The 16,474-nt window shown below is 49.1% G+C and overlaps 1 protein-coding gene across 1 annotated transcript in view; it reads right to left on the minus strand.

Moving 5' to 3' along the window:
• The window catches only part of YWHAE (tyrosine 3-monooxygenase/tryptophan 5-monooxygenase activation protein epsilon), a 59,356-nt gene extending 58,038 nt beyond the window's left edge, over nt 1-1,318 (minus strand). Inside the window, exon 1 of the mRNA XM_054669762.2 lies at nt 1,206-1,318. The gene's annotated coding sequence lies outside the window, so the exon portion shown is untranslated. The remainder of the gene's footprint in view (nt 1-1,205) is intronic.
• Nucleotides 1,319-16,474: the final 15,156 nt, after the last annotated feature.

The raw sequence follows: 16,474 nt of genomic DNA on the forward strand, positions 1-16,474 counted from the left end.
GAAAGGATAAATAGGAATAGCACTATAGAGGGAAGCCACAAGCAGCTGATCAGATTGCAGCTCTTTATTTTTTATTTTTATTTATTTTTTTTTTTGACACAGTCTCGCTCTGTCGCCCAGGTTGGAGTGCAACGTCACAATCTCAGCTCACCACAACTTGTCTCCCGGGTTCGAGCGATTCTCCTGTCTCAGGCCCCCAAGTAGCTGGAATTACAGGTGTGCCCCACCACGCCCAGCTAATTTTTGTATTTTTAGTAGAGACAGGGTTTCACCGTATTCGCCAGGCTGGTCTTGAACTCCGACCTCAGGTGATCCTCCCACCTCAGCTTCCCAAAGTGCTGGGATTACCAGCGTGAGCCACCGCACCTGGCCCAGATTGGAGATCTTATAATAAAAATTGACTTTCCATCTTTCCACCCTGAGAATATTAACAAAAAATGGGAATGCTAGGAACACTTGCTGATGGAAGGCAGAGGAAGACAAAGTTCCTTTTAGCACATGTTGGTTCAGAGGATCAGGGATCCGCAGGTACCCAAGGATCACCCAGGTACAAATGACCACGAAGGAGTTGTAAAAGGGGACACGCATTCCAAATAGAAGGGAAGCTGTTGGCCGGGCACAGTGGCTCACGCCTGTAATCCCAGCACTTTGGGAGGTCAAGGCGGGCAGATAATGAGATCAGGAGTTCGAGACCAGCCTGACCAAAATGGTGAAACCCTGTGTCTACTAAAAATACAAAAAGTAGCCAGGCACGGTGGCACGCGGCTGTAATCCCAGCTACTCAGGAGGCTGAGGCCGGAGAATCACTTGAACCTGGGAGGCAGAAGTTGTGGTGAGCCGAGATTGCACCACTGCACCCCAGCCTGGGTGACAGAGTGAGACTCCATATCAAAAAAAAAAAAAAAAAAAGAATAAAAGGGGGTGTCAGTCGTATTAAATTCTGCAGAGACATAAGTCAGATTAGCACTGAGGGAAAGCCATTGGATATAGCGATTAGGTCATTAGTGACCTTCAAGAGGAGTTTCGAAATGGTGTTGGAAGCCAGATTGCATTTGGTTGAAGCTCAGGGAAGTCGAGAAAGTGGAACTGGTAAGCGTAGGGGTCTCCTGAGAGGAGCAGTGAAGACAGACAGGTAATTTGAGAGCAATGAGTGGCCAATAGGGGTGGCCAAATTAAGGATTTGGTCCACACATTCACAAACCTACCTACAAAGACAGCTCTGCTGCCGGGTTGATTACAGGGGCTGCCGTGGCTATGCAGCTGTCTGTGCTGGGGAAAGAAGCTATCGGCCGTCTCTTTCACAAAGAAGCTTCTGTACAGTGTCTCCCCAGACCCGCCGAAGTCTCTCCAAAAGTGCCTCTTCCTACGTAACTGTTGAGACGGCAGAAACCCTACACGTAGATTGCTGCTGTGACTGCACTGCCCGTTCTCTCAATACATGGAACTAACGGGCAGACATGGTTGATAGGGCACCAAAAATAGACACAGAAACATTTTTGATGTAGCATTCGGGATTATAAACAGATACAAAACATCCTGGTGCTGCGCAGAGGTGGCTGTCGTGATACGGTCCTGTGCTTTTCACGGCTGCTGCGGCCATAGATAGTTCACTTGCTATTGAAACGCCTTTGAAACAATCTCCAGGTCATAGGTCACAACCCCAAGTGTAAGTCTCCCTGCCTGATTGAAAATTTGCTTTAATAAGAAACAAGAACTCACTCAGTCCGTCCGGAGAGCCCCTAGATACGTGGCAGTGTACTAAGCACTATGAGAAGGAAATAAGATGTTAAAAAATATCATTAACCAGGCTCGGTGGCTCACTTCTGTAATCCCAGCACTTTGGGAATCTGAGGCGGGTGGATCACCTGACGTCAGGAGTTTGAGACCAGCCTGGCCAACATGGTGAAACCCTTTCTCTACTAAAAATACAAAGGCCGGGCACAGTGGCTCATGCCTCTTATCCCAGCACTTCGGGAGGCCAAGGCGGGCAGATCATGAGGCCAGGAGTTCGTGACCAGCCTGGCCAACATGGTGAAACCCCTTCTCTACTAAAAATACAAAGGCCGGGCACGGTGGCTCATGCCTCTTATCCCAGCACTTCGGGAGGCCAAGGCGGGCGGATCATGAGGTCAGGAGTTCGTGACCAGTCTAGCCAACATAGTGAAACCCCATCTCTACTAAAAATACACAAAAAATTAGCCGGGCATGGGGGTATAATCCCCATGTAATCCCAGCTTCTCAGGAGGCTGAGGCAGGAGAATCACTTGAACCCGGGAGCCAGAGGTTACTGTGAGCTGAGATCATGCCACTGCACTCCAGCCTGGGTGGCAGAGCAAAACTCTGTCTCAAAAAAAAAAAAAAAATCAATAGACTTTATGGTATTTAAAAAAAAAAAAAACCCAGGCTCAGCACAGTGGCTCATGCCTGAAATCCCAGCACTCTAGGAGGCCAAAGTGGGAGGATCGCTTGAGACCTTGAGACCAGGATTTCAAGACCAGCCTGGGCAACACTGTGAGACCCCCATCTCTACAAAAAATTGTTGGATGTGGTGGCATGCACCTGTAGTCCCAGCTACTCCGGAGGCTATAGTGGGAAGATCGCTTGAGCCCAGGAGGTGGAGGCTGCAGTGAGCCATGATCACAGCACTACACTCCAGCATGGCCAACAGGGCCAGACTCTGTGTTGAAAAAAAGAAAAAGAACAAAGAAGAAATAAAAAAATCTATGCACGCTTGGTGGCTCATGCCTGTAATGCCAACACTTTAGGAGGCTTAGGTGGGGGGAATCGCTTAAGCCCAGGAGTTTGAGACCAGTGTAGGCAACATACTGAGACCTTCTCTTTACTAAAAATACAAAAATTAACGGCACGGTTGTCTGTGCTTGTAGTCCCAGCTACTTAAGAGGCTGAGGAGAGAGAATTGCTTGAGCCCAAGACTTGGAGTTTGCAGTGAGACTTGATGACACCACCTTACTCCAGCCTGGGTGACAGACACTATGTCTCAAAAAAACAAAACAAGGCCTGGCGCGGTGACTCACGCCTGTAATCCCAGCACTTTGGGAGGCCGAGGCGGGCAGATCATGATGTCAGGAGTTCAAGACCAGCATGACCAACATAGTGAAACCTCTTCTCTACTAAAAATGCAAAAATTAGCCAGGTGTGGTGGCACGTACCTGTAATCCCAGCTACTCGGAAGACTGAGGCAGGAGAATCGCTTGAACTAGGGAGTCGGAGGGGGCAGTGAGCCGAGATTGAGCCACTGCACTCTAGCCTGGCGACCGATCAAGACCTCGTCTCAAAAAAAAAATCCATATCTAAAGTGATTTGAAATGACATGTTTATTATGTTTCAAATTTTCCTATGTCTGGTTCTAGAATCTTTCTATTCATTTCCTCTGATCTGTTTGTTCTTATGTCGATAAGATTTTAAATATAATACCATTATAGTACGTTTTTATATCTGGTAGAACATTTTTTTCTTCAAAATTTCACTGATTTTGTACTTTTACTCTGCTAGATGAACTTCAGAATCAACTTGAAAAGTTCTCTCGGCCACGTGCGGTGGCTCACGCCTGTAATCCCAGCACTTTGGGAGGCCGAGGTGGGCACATCACGAGGTCAGGAGATCGAGACCATCCTGGCGAACACGGTGAAACGCCGTCTCTACTAAAATACAAAAAATTAGCCGGGTATGGTGGCGGGCGCCTGTAGTCCCAGCTACTTGGGAGACTGAGGCAGGAGAATGGCGTGAACCTGGGAGGCGGAGCTTGCAGTGAGCCGAGATCGCACCACTGCACTCCAGCCTGGGCGACAGAGCGAGACTCCGTCTCAAAAAAAAAAAAGAAAAGTTCTCTCAAGACCCATGTAGGTTTTTTGGTGGGCTGTTCTGAATTTATAGATTAATTAAAAGACAATTGGAAAATTTTTTTCTTTTCTTTTTCTTTTCTTTTTTCTTTTTTTTTTTTTTTTGAGACAAAGTTTCGCTCTTGTGGCCCAGGCTCGAGTGCAATGGCACAATCTCGGCTCACTGCAACTTCTGCCTCCCAGGTTCAAGTGATTCTCCTGCCCCAGCCTCCCAAGTAGCTGGAATTACAGGCATGTGCCACCACACCTGGCTACTTTTTTGTATTTAGTAGAGATGGGATTTCACCATGTTGGCCAGGCTAGTCTCAAAATCCTGACCTCAGGTGATCCACCCACCTCGCCCTCCCAAAGTGCTGGGATGACAGACTTGAGCCACTGCACCCAGCCCAAGAATTGGAGATATGTTCAAAAATGAATTTTCTCAGGAAAATCCTCCAATTTTATTCCAGTCTCCTTGCTGAAATGATTTTTTTGTTTTTTTTTTAGACAAAGTCTCACTCTGTCGCCTAGGCTGGAGTGCAGTGGCACAATCTCGGCTCACTGCAACCTCTGCTCCGGGTTCAAACGATTCTCCTGCTTCAGCCTCCTGAGTAGCTGGGACTACAGGCGCACGCCACCACGCCTGGCTAAATTTTTATTTTTAGTAGAGATGGGGTTTCACCATGTTGGCCAGGCTAGTCTTGAACTCCTGACCTCAGGTGATCTGCCCGCCTCGGCCTCCCAAAGTGCTGAGATGACAGGCGTGAGCCACTGCGCCTGGCCTGAAATGATCTTAAGTACAATTGTATAGTTAGATGTATAGCGGTCTCACATATTTCTAATTAACTTTGTTCCCAAGTATTTAGGAGGCTATTGATATTATAAATGGGCTCTCCCCCGTTTTATTTTTTTTTTTTCTTTTTTGAGACAGTCTCGCTCTGTCAGCCAGGCTGGAGTGTAGTGGCATGATCTCAGCTCACTGCAACCTCCGCCTCCCGGGTTCAAGCAATTCTCCTGCCTCAGCCTCCCAAGTAGCTGGGATTACAGGTATGTGCCACCACGCCCGGCTAATTTTTGTATATTTAGTAGAGACAGGGTTTAACCATGTTGGCCAGGCTGGTCTTGAACTCCTGACCTCAGGCAATCTGCCCACCTCGGCCTCCCAAAGTGCTGGGATTACAGGCGTGAGCCACCGCGTCCGGCCCTATTTTATATTTCTGATTGATCTATACTTCCACTGATATATACAAAAAACACTTTTTTTTTTTTGTATAGATGGGGTTTCGCCATGTTGCTCTGTCTGGTCTCAAATGCCTGGGCTCAACGATCTGCCAGCCTCAGCCTCCCAAAGTGCTGAGATTACAGGCATGAGCCACTGCGCCCAGCCCCAAATCCATGATTTTTGATAGTTATCTTGTACCCAACTGCCTTACTGAACTCTGTCTTATTAGTTCTTTTTGTTTGTTTGAGACAGAGTCTCACTGTGTTGCCCAGGCTGGAGTGCACTGGCACGATCTCGGCTCACTGCAACCTCTGCCTCCCAGGTTCACACCATTCTCCTGCCTCAGCCTCCCTAGTAGCTGGGACTACAGGCGCCCGCCACCATGCCCGGCTAATTTTTTTTTTTTTTTGAGGTGGAGTCTTGCTCTGTCGCCCAGGCTGGAGTGCAGTGGCGCGATCTCAGCTCACTGTAAGCTCCGCCTCCCAGGTTCACACCATTCTCCTGCCTCAGCCTCCCGAGTTGGGACTACAGGCACCTGCCACCACGCCCGGCTAATTTGTTGTATTTTTAGTAGAGACGCGGTTTCACCGTGTTAGCCAGGATGGTCTCGATCTCCTGACCTCATGATCCGCCCGCCTCAGCCTCCCACAGTGCTGGGTTTACAGGTGTGAGCCACCGCGCCCAGCCAAGTTCTTATTTAATTCTAACTTCTTTCTGCATTGACTTGGAGCTTCAGAGAAGTATTAAATAAGAGATATAATAATGGGCATTATTGAATTCTATTGAATACTTGATTTTAATAGGAATGACTCTAGTGTTTCACCATTGAGGTTTACTATTGGTTTCTGATAAATAATTTTTTTTTCTTTTTTTGAGATGGAGTCTCGCTCTGCCGCCCAGGCTGGAGTGCAGTGGCACGATCTCGGCTCACTGCAACCTCTGCCTCCCAGGTTCACGCCATTCTCCTGCCTCAGCCTCCCGAGTAGCTGGAACTACAGGTGTCCACTACCACGCCCGGCTAATTTTTTGTATTTTTAGTAGAGACAGGGTTTCACCATGTTGGCCAGGCTGGTCTCTAACTCCCAATCTCAGGTAATCTGCCTGCCTAAGCCTTCTAAAGTGTTGGGATTACAGGCATGAGCCACTGCGCTCGGCCCTAATTTTTGTATTTTTAGTAGAGACAGGGTTTCGCCATGTTCGCCAGGATGGTCTCGAACTCCTGACCTCAGGTGATCTGCCCACCTCAGCCTCTCAGAGTGGTGGGATTACAGGCGTGAGCCACTGCGCCCGGCCCCTTCCTGCCTTTTTCTTTCTTTCTTTTCTTTTTTTTTTTTAAAGATGGAGTTTCACTCTTATTGCCCAGGCTGGAGTACAATGGCGCAATCTCGGCTCACCACAACCTCCACCTCCCGGGTTCAAGCAATTCTCCTGTCTCAGCCTCCCTAGTAGCTGGGATTACAGGCATGTGCCACCACGCCTGGCTAATTTTGTGTTTTTAGTAGAGACGGCGTTTCTCCATGTTGGTCAGGCTGGTCTCGAACTCCCAGCCTGAGGTGATCCGCCCGCCTCAGCCTCCCAAAGTGCTGGGATTACAGGCATGAGCCACCGCGCCTGGCCATTTTATTTTTCATATCATGTATGAAAAGACGACAACTCTGGGCTGTTTGTCATGTAAAGTATCTCACACTCTGGACTTTTTTTTTTTTTTGAAACAGGGGGTCTCGCTCTGTCACCTAGGCTGGAGTGCAGTGGCGCAATTTCCGCTCACTGCAACCTCCGCCTCCCGGGTTCAAGCCATTCTTCTGAACTCAGCCTCCCGAGTAGCTGGGATTAAGGCGCCTGCCACCACGCCCAGGTAATTTTTGTATTTTTAGTAGAGATACGGTTTCACCATGTTAGCCAGGATGGTCTCGATCTCCTGACCTCGTGATTACAGGTGTGAGCCACCGCACCCGGCCCTCTGGACTTGCTTCTTTGCTTCCTTGTGATGCTATTTAAATTGTTTCCTATTCCTTAAATTTCCTGTAAAGTGGTGGTTGGATGACAGCCAGGCTCAGGTTTGGTTTTGTGTGTTTTTTTTTTTTTTTTGCCAGAATACCTCAGAGGTGGTGCTTGCTGCAAGCTTCCTTTGGTCTTATTGCGCTAAGACTGACAAGTGACAATATTTAAAGAATCTGTTTGCTGGGGCCGGGCACGGGGGCTCATGCCTGTAATCCTGGCACTTGGGACGCTGAGGTGGGCAGATCACCTCAAGTCAGGAATTGGAGACCAGCTGGGTCAACATGGTAAAACCCCATCTCTAGACAGAGCAAGACTCCGTCTCAAAAAGCAAAACAAAATAAAAAGAATATGTTCATTGAGAAACAATTTCCACACCACGAATTCACCTATTTTGAGCAAGAATTCAATGAGTTTTAGTCTATTACAGAGTTATCCCGCCATTGCCACAGTCTAATTTTGGAGCATTCCCATCATACTGAAATCAAACTTTGTGCCCATTTACAATCAACCTCCATTCCTACTCCCAGCCCTAGGCAACCACTAATCTATTTCCTATCTCTATAGATTTGCCTTTTATAGAAATAAATCATATTTTGTGTGCTTTGTTTTTCTGGTGACTTCTGAATTCAATGTAGACATATTAACCTCACTGAGTCTTTGTTGTTTTTCCTTGCTCCCGTTTCTCTCTATTCCTCATTGATTTATTCTGATACATTAATAAGAGTTGTGTCTTTAGTTTTGTGCTGACTTCATTTTGCTGCGTTGCGTACGCTGTGCCCTTGCATATTCTTTAGTAACCAGCTCTGTGCTAACTTTCATTTGAATATCAGGGCCCTGTTAGCTCATAAGAAACTTTTGTGGGACTCATTAAAAAAGGTACCCCTGCTAAAGAAATGCCCTCGTTTGAATTAAAAAATGATCCTGCTGGGTGCAGTGGCTCACACCTGTAATCCCAGCACTTTGGGAGGCTGAGGCAGGCAGATCAGCTGAGCTCAGGAGTTCAAGACCAGCCTAAGCAACATGGCGAAACCCCGTCTCTACTAAAAATACAAAACATAGCCAGGCGTGGTGGCAGGTACCTGTAATCCCCGCTACTCAGGAGGCTGAGGCAGGAAAATCACTTGATCCTAGGAGGCGGAGGATGCAGTGAGCCAAGATTGCGTCACTACACTCCAGCCTGGGCGATAGAGCGAGACTCCATCTCACAAAAAAAGAGGGTCCTTCCCAGCAGTAAGGGAGGCTGAGGCAGGAGGGCTGCTTGAGCTCAGGAGTTCTAGACCAACCTGGCCAACATGGTGAAACCCCCATCTCTATAAAAAAATACAAAACTTAGCTGGGCGCGGTGCCGCGCACCTGTAGTTCCTACCAATCACAAGGTTAAGTTGGGAGGACACTTTGAGCCCAGGTGGTCGAGGCTGCAGTGAGCTGTGACTCTGCCACTGCACTGCAGCCTGGGTGACAAAATGAGACCCTGTCTCAAACAAACAAAACTAAACAAAAGTGATGATCCTGCAAGCAGACAAAGCCTGCTGGAGTTTCGACTGGCCTTGTGCCTTGCTTTCATCAATAGAATGCAGGGTAGTTCGGCGGCTGCACCTTCTGGGAAGCAAGGAGCACCTCTGCTCGGCAGCTGTGCAACTCTCCAGGTGTGACGTGGCAGCCTTGTGTGTGACCTTTCTGCCCTCCCCAAGTTTGCATTTTCTTTTTTTATTATTATTTTTGAGACGGAGTCTCGCTCTTTCACCCAGGCTGGAGTGCAGTGGCGCAATCTTGGCTCAGTGCAACCTCTGCCTCCCGGGTTCAAGCCATTCTTCTGAACTCAGCCTCCCGAGTAGCTGGGATTAAGGCGCCCACCACCACACCCAGCTGCTAGTTTTTTTATATTTTTAGTAGAGACGGGGTTTCACCATGTTAGCCAGGATGGTCTCAATCTCCTGACCTCGTGATCCACTTGCCTCGGTCTCCCAAAGTGCTGGGATTACAGGCGTGAGCCACTGCGCCCGGCCCCAAGTTTGCATTTTCAACAGTAAACTTTACTTTTAAATTAAAAGATTTAAATTGGGGAAAATAACAAAAAGAATGTAGGGGGACTGACATTGTGTCAATTCCACGGCTACACCTTAAGAGACCTTGGTCTCTTGGAACCCTGCCAATAGCCACGGACTCAGTCCAGGCGGCCCTGCTGTAGGATGGGAGACCACAGGAAGTAGAGATAAACTGTGTCAGCTGAGGGCCATCCAAGATCAGCCAGCCCCCGCCAATCAGCATCTGACCTCATGCATGAGTGAAACTGGCCAAGACTTGGAGAACTGCCCAGCTGAGCCCAACCCCAGCTGCTGACCTGTGTAATTATAAGATGGCTAAGTGATTGTTATTTTAAGCCACTAAGGATTGGCATGGTTTACTTTGCAGCAAAAGCTAACTGATAGAGTAACTTTGTTTGTTTGTTTGTTTTGAGACAGAGTCTTGCTGTGATGCTCAGGCTGGAGTGCAGTGGTGCGATCTCGGCTTACTGCAACCTCCGCTTCCTGGGTTCGAGTGATTCTCCTGCCTCAGCCTCTCAAGTAGCTGGGACTACAGGTGTGCGCCACAACGCCCGGCTAATTTTTTTTTTTTTTTTTTTTTTTTGAGACAGAGTCTTGCTCTTTCTCCCAGGCTGAGAGCAGTGGCATGATCTCGGCTCACTGCAACCTCCACCTCCCAGGTTCAAGCAATTCTCCTGTCTCAGCCTCCCAAGTAGCTAGGATTACAGGTGCCTGCCACTAGGCCCAGCTAGTTTTTGTATTTTTAGTAGAGACAGGGTTTCACCATGTTGGCCAGGCTGGTCTGGAACTCCTGACCTCAAGTGATCCACCCGTCTTGGCCTCCCAAAGTGCTGGAATTACAGGCGTGAGCCACCGTGGCCGGCCTTAATTTTTCTATTTTTATTAGACATGGGTTTTCACCATGTTGGCCAGGCTAGTCTCTAACTCCCAACCTCAGGTGATCTGCCCAAGTCGGCCTCCCAAAGTGCTAGGATTACAGGGGTAAGCCACCGTGCCCACATTGCTTTTGATGACTTCTAGCCCACCTATTCTGTTTTCACTTTTTGGCTCAGAATACAACCCCTGGGTATCTGCTGTGTCTAGCAGGGCTGGGTGTTGGGAATACAACAATGAGTAGCCGTGGCCTTGTGATGGACACACTCACGGGCAATCTCAGCTCAGTGTGAGGTCACGCCAGTAAGTGCATGTTAGCAAGACAGGACACAGGACAGGCACCTAACCCAAATTAGGACATTAGATAAGACTGATGTTTGAAAATGAGATAGAGTTACAGTGTCCAAAAACCCAGAGGAGAGAGCAGGTGGGTCAGGTAAAGACAGGGCAAGAAATTCAGTGTGGCTGGAGCCCAGAGCACCGGAGGGAGAGTGAGGAAGATGAGGCTGGGAAGGGAAGGAGGAGCTTGAACATGAAGAGCTCCGTTTCCCTTTGCAGAGAGTTTAGACACTGGCTGAAGGAGAATATAATGTAATAGGAGATGACATAAAAGCTCACAGGGGTTGCGATGTGGATGGACTGGAAGGGCCAAAACTAGTGACAAGGAGCCCAGTTAGGCAGCTGTTGAGGTCATCCGGACGAGAGGCGCTGGCAGTTTGAACTACGGTGGCAGCAGTGGGGAGGGAGGAAAGTGAACTGTGCAGGACTAAGGACTTGGTAAATGACCAGCGAGAGGAAAGAGGAGAGGATTGCCTGTAGAGTTGTGGCCTGGCCAACGGTGATAGACATTGAGATAGGAAAGCTGAACGAGGAGCAAATGGGGAGCGGGATCATCAATTTGTTTTTATTTTTGAGATGGGGTCTCACCCTGTTGCCCAGGTTGGAGTGCAGTGGTGCGATCGCGGCTCACTGCAACCTCCACCTCCCGGGTTCAAGCGATTCTCCTGCCTCAGCCTCTCGAGTATCTGGGACTACGGGCACCTGCCACCATGCCTGGCTAATTTTTTAAAATTATTTTAGTTTATTTTATTTAGACGAGTCTCGCTCTGTTGCTCAGGCTGGAGTGCAGTGGCACAATCTCGGATCACTGCAACCTCCGCCTCCCGGATTCAGGCAGTTCTCTGCCTCAGCCTCACGATTGGCTGAGATTATAGGCACCTGCCACCACGCCCAGCTAATTTTTTTGTATTTTTAGTAGAGACGGGGTTTCAGCATCTTGGCCAGGCTGGTTTTGAACTCCTGACCTGATCCACCCGCCTCGGCCTCCCAAAGTGCTGGGATTACAGGTGTGAGCCACCGCACCCGGCCTTTTTTTTTTTTTTTGAGACAGAGTCTCGCTCTGTTGTCCCAGCTGGAGTGCAGTGGCGCGATCTTGGCTCACCGCAAGCTCCACCTCCTGGGTTCATGCCATTCTCCTGCCTCAGCCTCCAGAGTAGCTGAGACTACAAGCACTCGCCACCTTGCACAGCTAATTTTTTGTATTTTTAGTAGAGATGGGGTTTCACCACATTAGCCAGGATGGTCTCGATCTCCTGACTCGTGAGCCGCCCGCCTCGGCCTCCCAAAGTGCTGGGATTACAGGCATGAGCCACCTTGCTCAGCCTAATTTTAAAATATTTTTACTAGAGACAGGGTTTCACCATGTTGGCCAGGCTGGTCTCGAACTCCTGACCTCAAGTGATCTGCCCACATCGGCCTCCCAAAGTGCTGGGATTACAGGTGTGAGCCACCGTGTCCAGCCTATTTTTATTTTTTAGAGACAGGGTCTCACTGTGTTGCCCAGGCTGGTCTCGAACTCCTGAACTCAAGTGATTCTCTTGCCTCCGCTTGCAAAGTGTTAGGATTACTGGCATGAGCCATCACGCCCAGCCGCGATCATGAATTTGGCTTGGAATATGTTGAGTGTGAGGTGCCTTCACCACTTCCAAATGGAGACGTCCATCCAGCGAGAACTGATAGTTTTGGTTTTTTTAACAGACGGGGTCTTGAGCCAGGCGCAGTGGCTCACGGCTGTAATCCTAGCACTTTGGAAGGCTGAGGCAGGTGGATCACCTGAGGTCAGGAGTTCAAGACCAGCCTGGCCAACACGGTAAAACCCCGTCTCTACTAAAAATACAAAAATTAGTTGGGTGTGATGGTGGGCGCCTGTAATCCCAGCTACTTGGGAGGCTGAGGCAGGAGAATTTCTTGAACCCAGGAGGCGGAGGTTGCAGTGAGGCAAGATTGTACCACTGTAGTCCAGCCTGGGTGACAGAACAAGACTCTGTCTCGGAAAAAAAAAAAAAAAAGAAAAAAAGAAAATACGATGAAGAACCTCACTTTGGCCAGGCGCGGTGGCTCAGGCCTGTAATCCCAGCATGTTTGGAGGCCAAGGCAGGTGGATCCTTTGAGACCAGCCTGGGCTACATAGCAAGACCCCATCTCTTAAAAAATAGTAATTTTAAAAAACCTCAAAAATTAGCTGGGGATGGTGGTGTGCGCCTGTAGTCCCAGCTGCCTGGAAGGCTGAGAGGTGGGAGGATCGCTTGAGTCCAGGAGGCGGAGGTTTCTGTGAGCTGAGATCACGCCACTGCTCTCCAGCCTGGGCGACAGAGTGAGACCCCATCTCAAACAAACAAAAAACAAAAAAAATCACATTCAGCCAGGAATGGCAGCTCACACAGATAATCACAGCATTTTGGGAGGTTGAGGCGGGAGGATTACTTGAGCCTAGGGGTTCAAGACCAGCCATAGCAAAACCCTCATCTCTACCAAAAATTAAAAAACTAGCCAGGTGTGGTGGTGCGCAACTGTCATCCCAGCTATTTTGGAGGCATAGGTGGGCAGATTGCTTGAGTCCCGGAGGTCCAGGCTGCGCTGAGTCCAGGTTGCACTGTTGCATCCCAGCCTGGGCAATAGTGAGTTTTGTCTCCCAAAAGAAACAAACAAGGGCCGGGCACGGTGGCTCACGCCTGTAATCCCAGCACTTTGGGAGGCTGAGGCGGGCAGATCACAAGGTCAGGAGTTCAAGACCAGCCTGGCCAACATGGTGAAACCCCATCTCTACTAAAAATACAAAAAATTAGCCGGACGTGGTGGCACGCACTGGAATCCCAGCTACTTGGGACGCTGAGGCAGAAGAATCGCTTTAACCCGGGAGGTGGAGGTTGTGGTGAGCTGAGATGGCACCATTGCACTCCAGGCTGGACAACAGAGCAAAACTCCATCTCAAAAAAAAAAAAGCACTCATCACATTCATTCCTTTTTTCTAAGTATCATAGATTTTTTGCGTGTTTGCTTTTTGAAACGGAGTCTGGTTCTGTTGCCCAGGCTGGAGTGTAGTGGTGTGGTCTTTGTTCACTGCAACCTCTGCCTCCCAGGTTCAAGAAAGTCTCCCACCTCAGCCTCCTGAGTAGCTGAGATTACAGGCATCCCCCACCATGCCCGGCTAATTTTGTATTTTTATTTATTTATTTTTGAGACAGTATCGCTCTGTTGCCCAGGCCGGAGTGCAATGGTGCGATCTCAGCTTACTGCAACCTCTGCCTCCCCGGTTGAAATGATTCTCCTGCCTCAGCTTCCCGAGTAGCTGGGATTAAAGGCATCTGCCACCACACCTGGCTTTTTTTTTTTTTTTTTTTTTTTTTTGAGATGGAGTCTCACTCTGACATCCAGGCTGGAGTGCAGTGGCGTGGTCTCGGCTCACTGCAAACTCCGCCTCCCAGGTTCAAGCCATTCTGCCTCGGCCTCCGGAGTAGCTGGGACTCAGGTGTCCGCCACTACGCCCGGCTAGTTTTTTGTATTTTTAGTAGAGACGGGGTTTCACCGTGTTAGCCAGGATGGTCTCCATCTCCTGACCTCGTGATCCACCTGCCTTGGCCTCCCAAAGTGCTGGGATTACAGGCGTGAGCCACCGCGCCCAGCCAATTTTTTGTATTTTTTTTTTTTACTAGAGATGGGGTTTCACCGTGTTAGCCAGGATAGTCTCGATCTCCTGACCTCATAATCCACCCGCCTCGGGCTCCCACAGTTCTGGGATGAGGCGTGAGCCACCGCGCCCGGCCTGCTCTGTTTTTGAGCTTCACTTCTAGATGGCTAAAGGTTCTTTTTTGCCTCTACCTTATCTCCCATTTCACAGTCTTCAGAACATGGGTGGCAACAGCACACCACTTTCTCCGCCTCTCCCTGTCAAACTTAGCAGGGTTAATGGTTATTTTCACATTTTCTTCTATACCGGCCCCCTCTCATCTTTTCATACCTGTAAGAGGAACAGAATTTAACCTGGAAGTCCAGGTCATAAAATACGACAGCTGGTATGAATACTGTAGACTATATAAAAGAACACGCCATTCAACAGGGTTTTTTTTGGTTTTGGGTTTTGTTTCAGACAGGGTCTTCCCCTGTTGCTCAGGCTGGAGTGAAGTGGCACAATCTCACTGCACCGTCAGCCTCTTGGGTTCAAGCAATTCTTCTGCCTCAGCAGCCTAAGTGGCTGGGATTACAGGCGCACGCCACCACACCCAGCTAATTTTTTTTTGTATTTTTAGTAGAGACAGTGTTTCACCATGTGGGCCAGGCTGGTTTCAAACTCCTGATCTCAAATGATTCCACCACCTAGGCCTCCCAAGCGCTAGGATTACAGGCATAAGCCACTGTACCTGGCCTGCTTTCAGGCCTTTATATGATTCTTATGGTCCCCTCAAATCAGTATTTTATGACTCATACTCATGGAGACCTTTAAAAATATCACCAGGCCAGAGGCTGGGCGCAGTGGCTCACGCCTGTAATTCCAGCACACTGGGAGGCCGAGGCGGGTGGATCACCTGAGATCAAGAGTTCAAGACCAGCCTAGCCAACATGGTGAAACACCATCTCTACTAAAAATACAAACATTAGCAGGGCTTGGTGGCGTGCACCTGTAATCCCAGCTATTCGGGAGGCTGAGGCAGGAGAATCGCTTGTACCCGGGAGGCAAGGTTGGAGTAAGCTGAGATCGCGCCACTGCCCTCCAGCCTGGGGCACAAGAGGAAAATTTTGTCTTGAAAAAAAAAAAAAAATCACGAGGCCAGGCGCGGTGGCTCACGCCTGTAATCCCAGTACTTTGGGGGGCCAAGGCGGGTGGATCACCTGCGGTCAGGAGGTTTGAGACCAGCCTGGCCAAAATGGTGAAACCCCATCTCTACTAAAAATACAACAATTAGCCAGGTATGGTGGCACGTGCCTGTAATCCCAGCTACTCAGGAGGGTGAGGCAGGAGAATCGCTTGAACACAGGAGACAGAGGTTACAACGAGCTGAGATAGCGCCACTGCACTCCAGCCTGCACAACAAGAGTGAATCTCCGTCCCCGCCCCTCACCCCGCGCCCCGCCAAAAAAAAAAAAAAAAAAAGGCCGGATACGGTGGCTCATCCCTGTAATCCTAGCACTTTGGGAGGCTGAGGCAGGCGGATCACCTGAGGTTGGGAGTTCCAGACCAGCCTGACCAACATGGAGAAATCCCGTTTCTACTAAAAATTCAAAATTAGCCGGGCATGGTGGCACACGCCTGTAATCCCAGCTACTCGGGAGGCTGAGGCAGGAGAATTGCTTGAACCCGGGAGGTGGAGGTTGCAGTGAGCCAAGAACGCAGCACTGCACTCCAGCCTGGGCAACAAGAGCGAAACTCCATCTCAACAAAAATAAATAAATAAATAATTTTTTAAAAATCTGTGTCTATATCTATCACCATTGATTAATCCCATCTTTTTTTTTTTTTTTTTTTTCCCTGAGATGGAGTCTTGCTCTGTCACCTAGGCTGGAGTGCAGTGGCGTGATCTCGGCTCACTGCAATCTCCACTTCACAGGTTCAAGTAATTCATCTGCCTCAGCCTCCCGAGTAGCTGGGACTATAGGTGCATGCCACAACGCCTGGCTAATTTTTGTATTTTATTGATTGATTAACTGAGACAGTCTCGCTCTGTTGCCCAGGCTGGAGTACGGTGGTGCCATCTTGGATCACTGCAAGCTCTGCCTCCCGGGTTCAAGCGATTCTCCTGCCTCAGCCTCCTGTGCAGCTGGGACTACAGGCGCGTGCCACCACGCCCGGCTAATTTTTCGTATTTTTAGTGGAGACCGGGTTTCACCATGTTAGCCAGGATGGTCTCGATCTCCTGACTTTGTGATCCACCCACCTCAGCCTCCTAAAGTGCTGGGATTACAGGCGTGAGCCATCATGCCCAGCCAGATTTTAGTATTTTTAGTAGAGACGGAGTTTCACTATGTTGGCCAGGCTGGTCTCGAACTCCTGACCTTCTGATCCGCTTGCCTCTGCCTCCCAAGGTGCTGGGATTACAGGCATGAGCCACCACACCCGGCCTAATCCCATCTTTAATAAGCACCCACTGAGCTTGTATAATTGTTTATCTAATTACATGACTGCAGGCTGCTGAAGGCACATACCTCCTATGCCCTAAGCA

The sequence above is a fragment of the Pan troglodytes genome, chromosome 19 (assembly GCF_028858775.2).
Source record: "Pan troglodytes isolate AG18354 chromosome 19, NHGRI_mPanTro3-v2.0_pri, whole genome shotgun sequence".
NCBI classification, from domain to species: Eukaryota; Metazoa; Chordata; class Mammalia; order Primates; family Hominidae; genus Pan; species Pan troglodytes.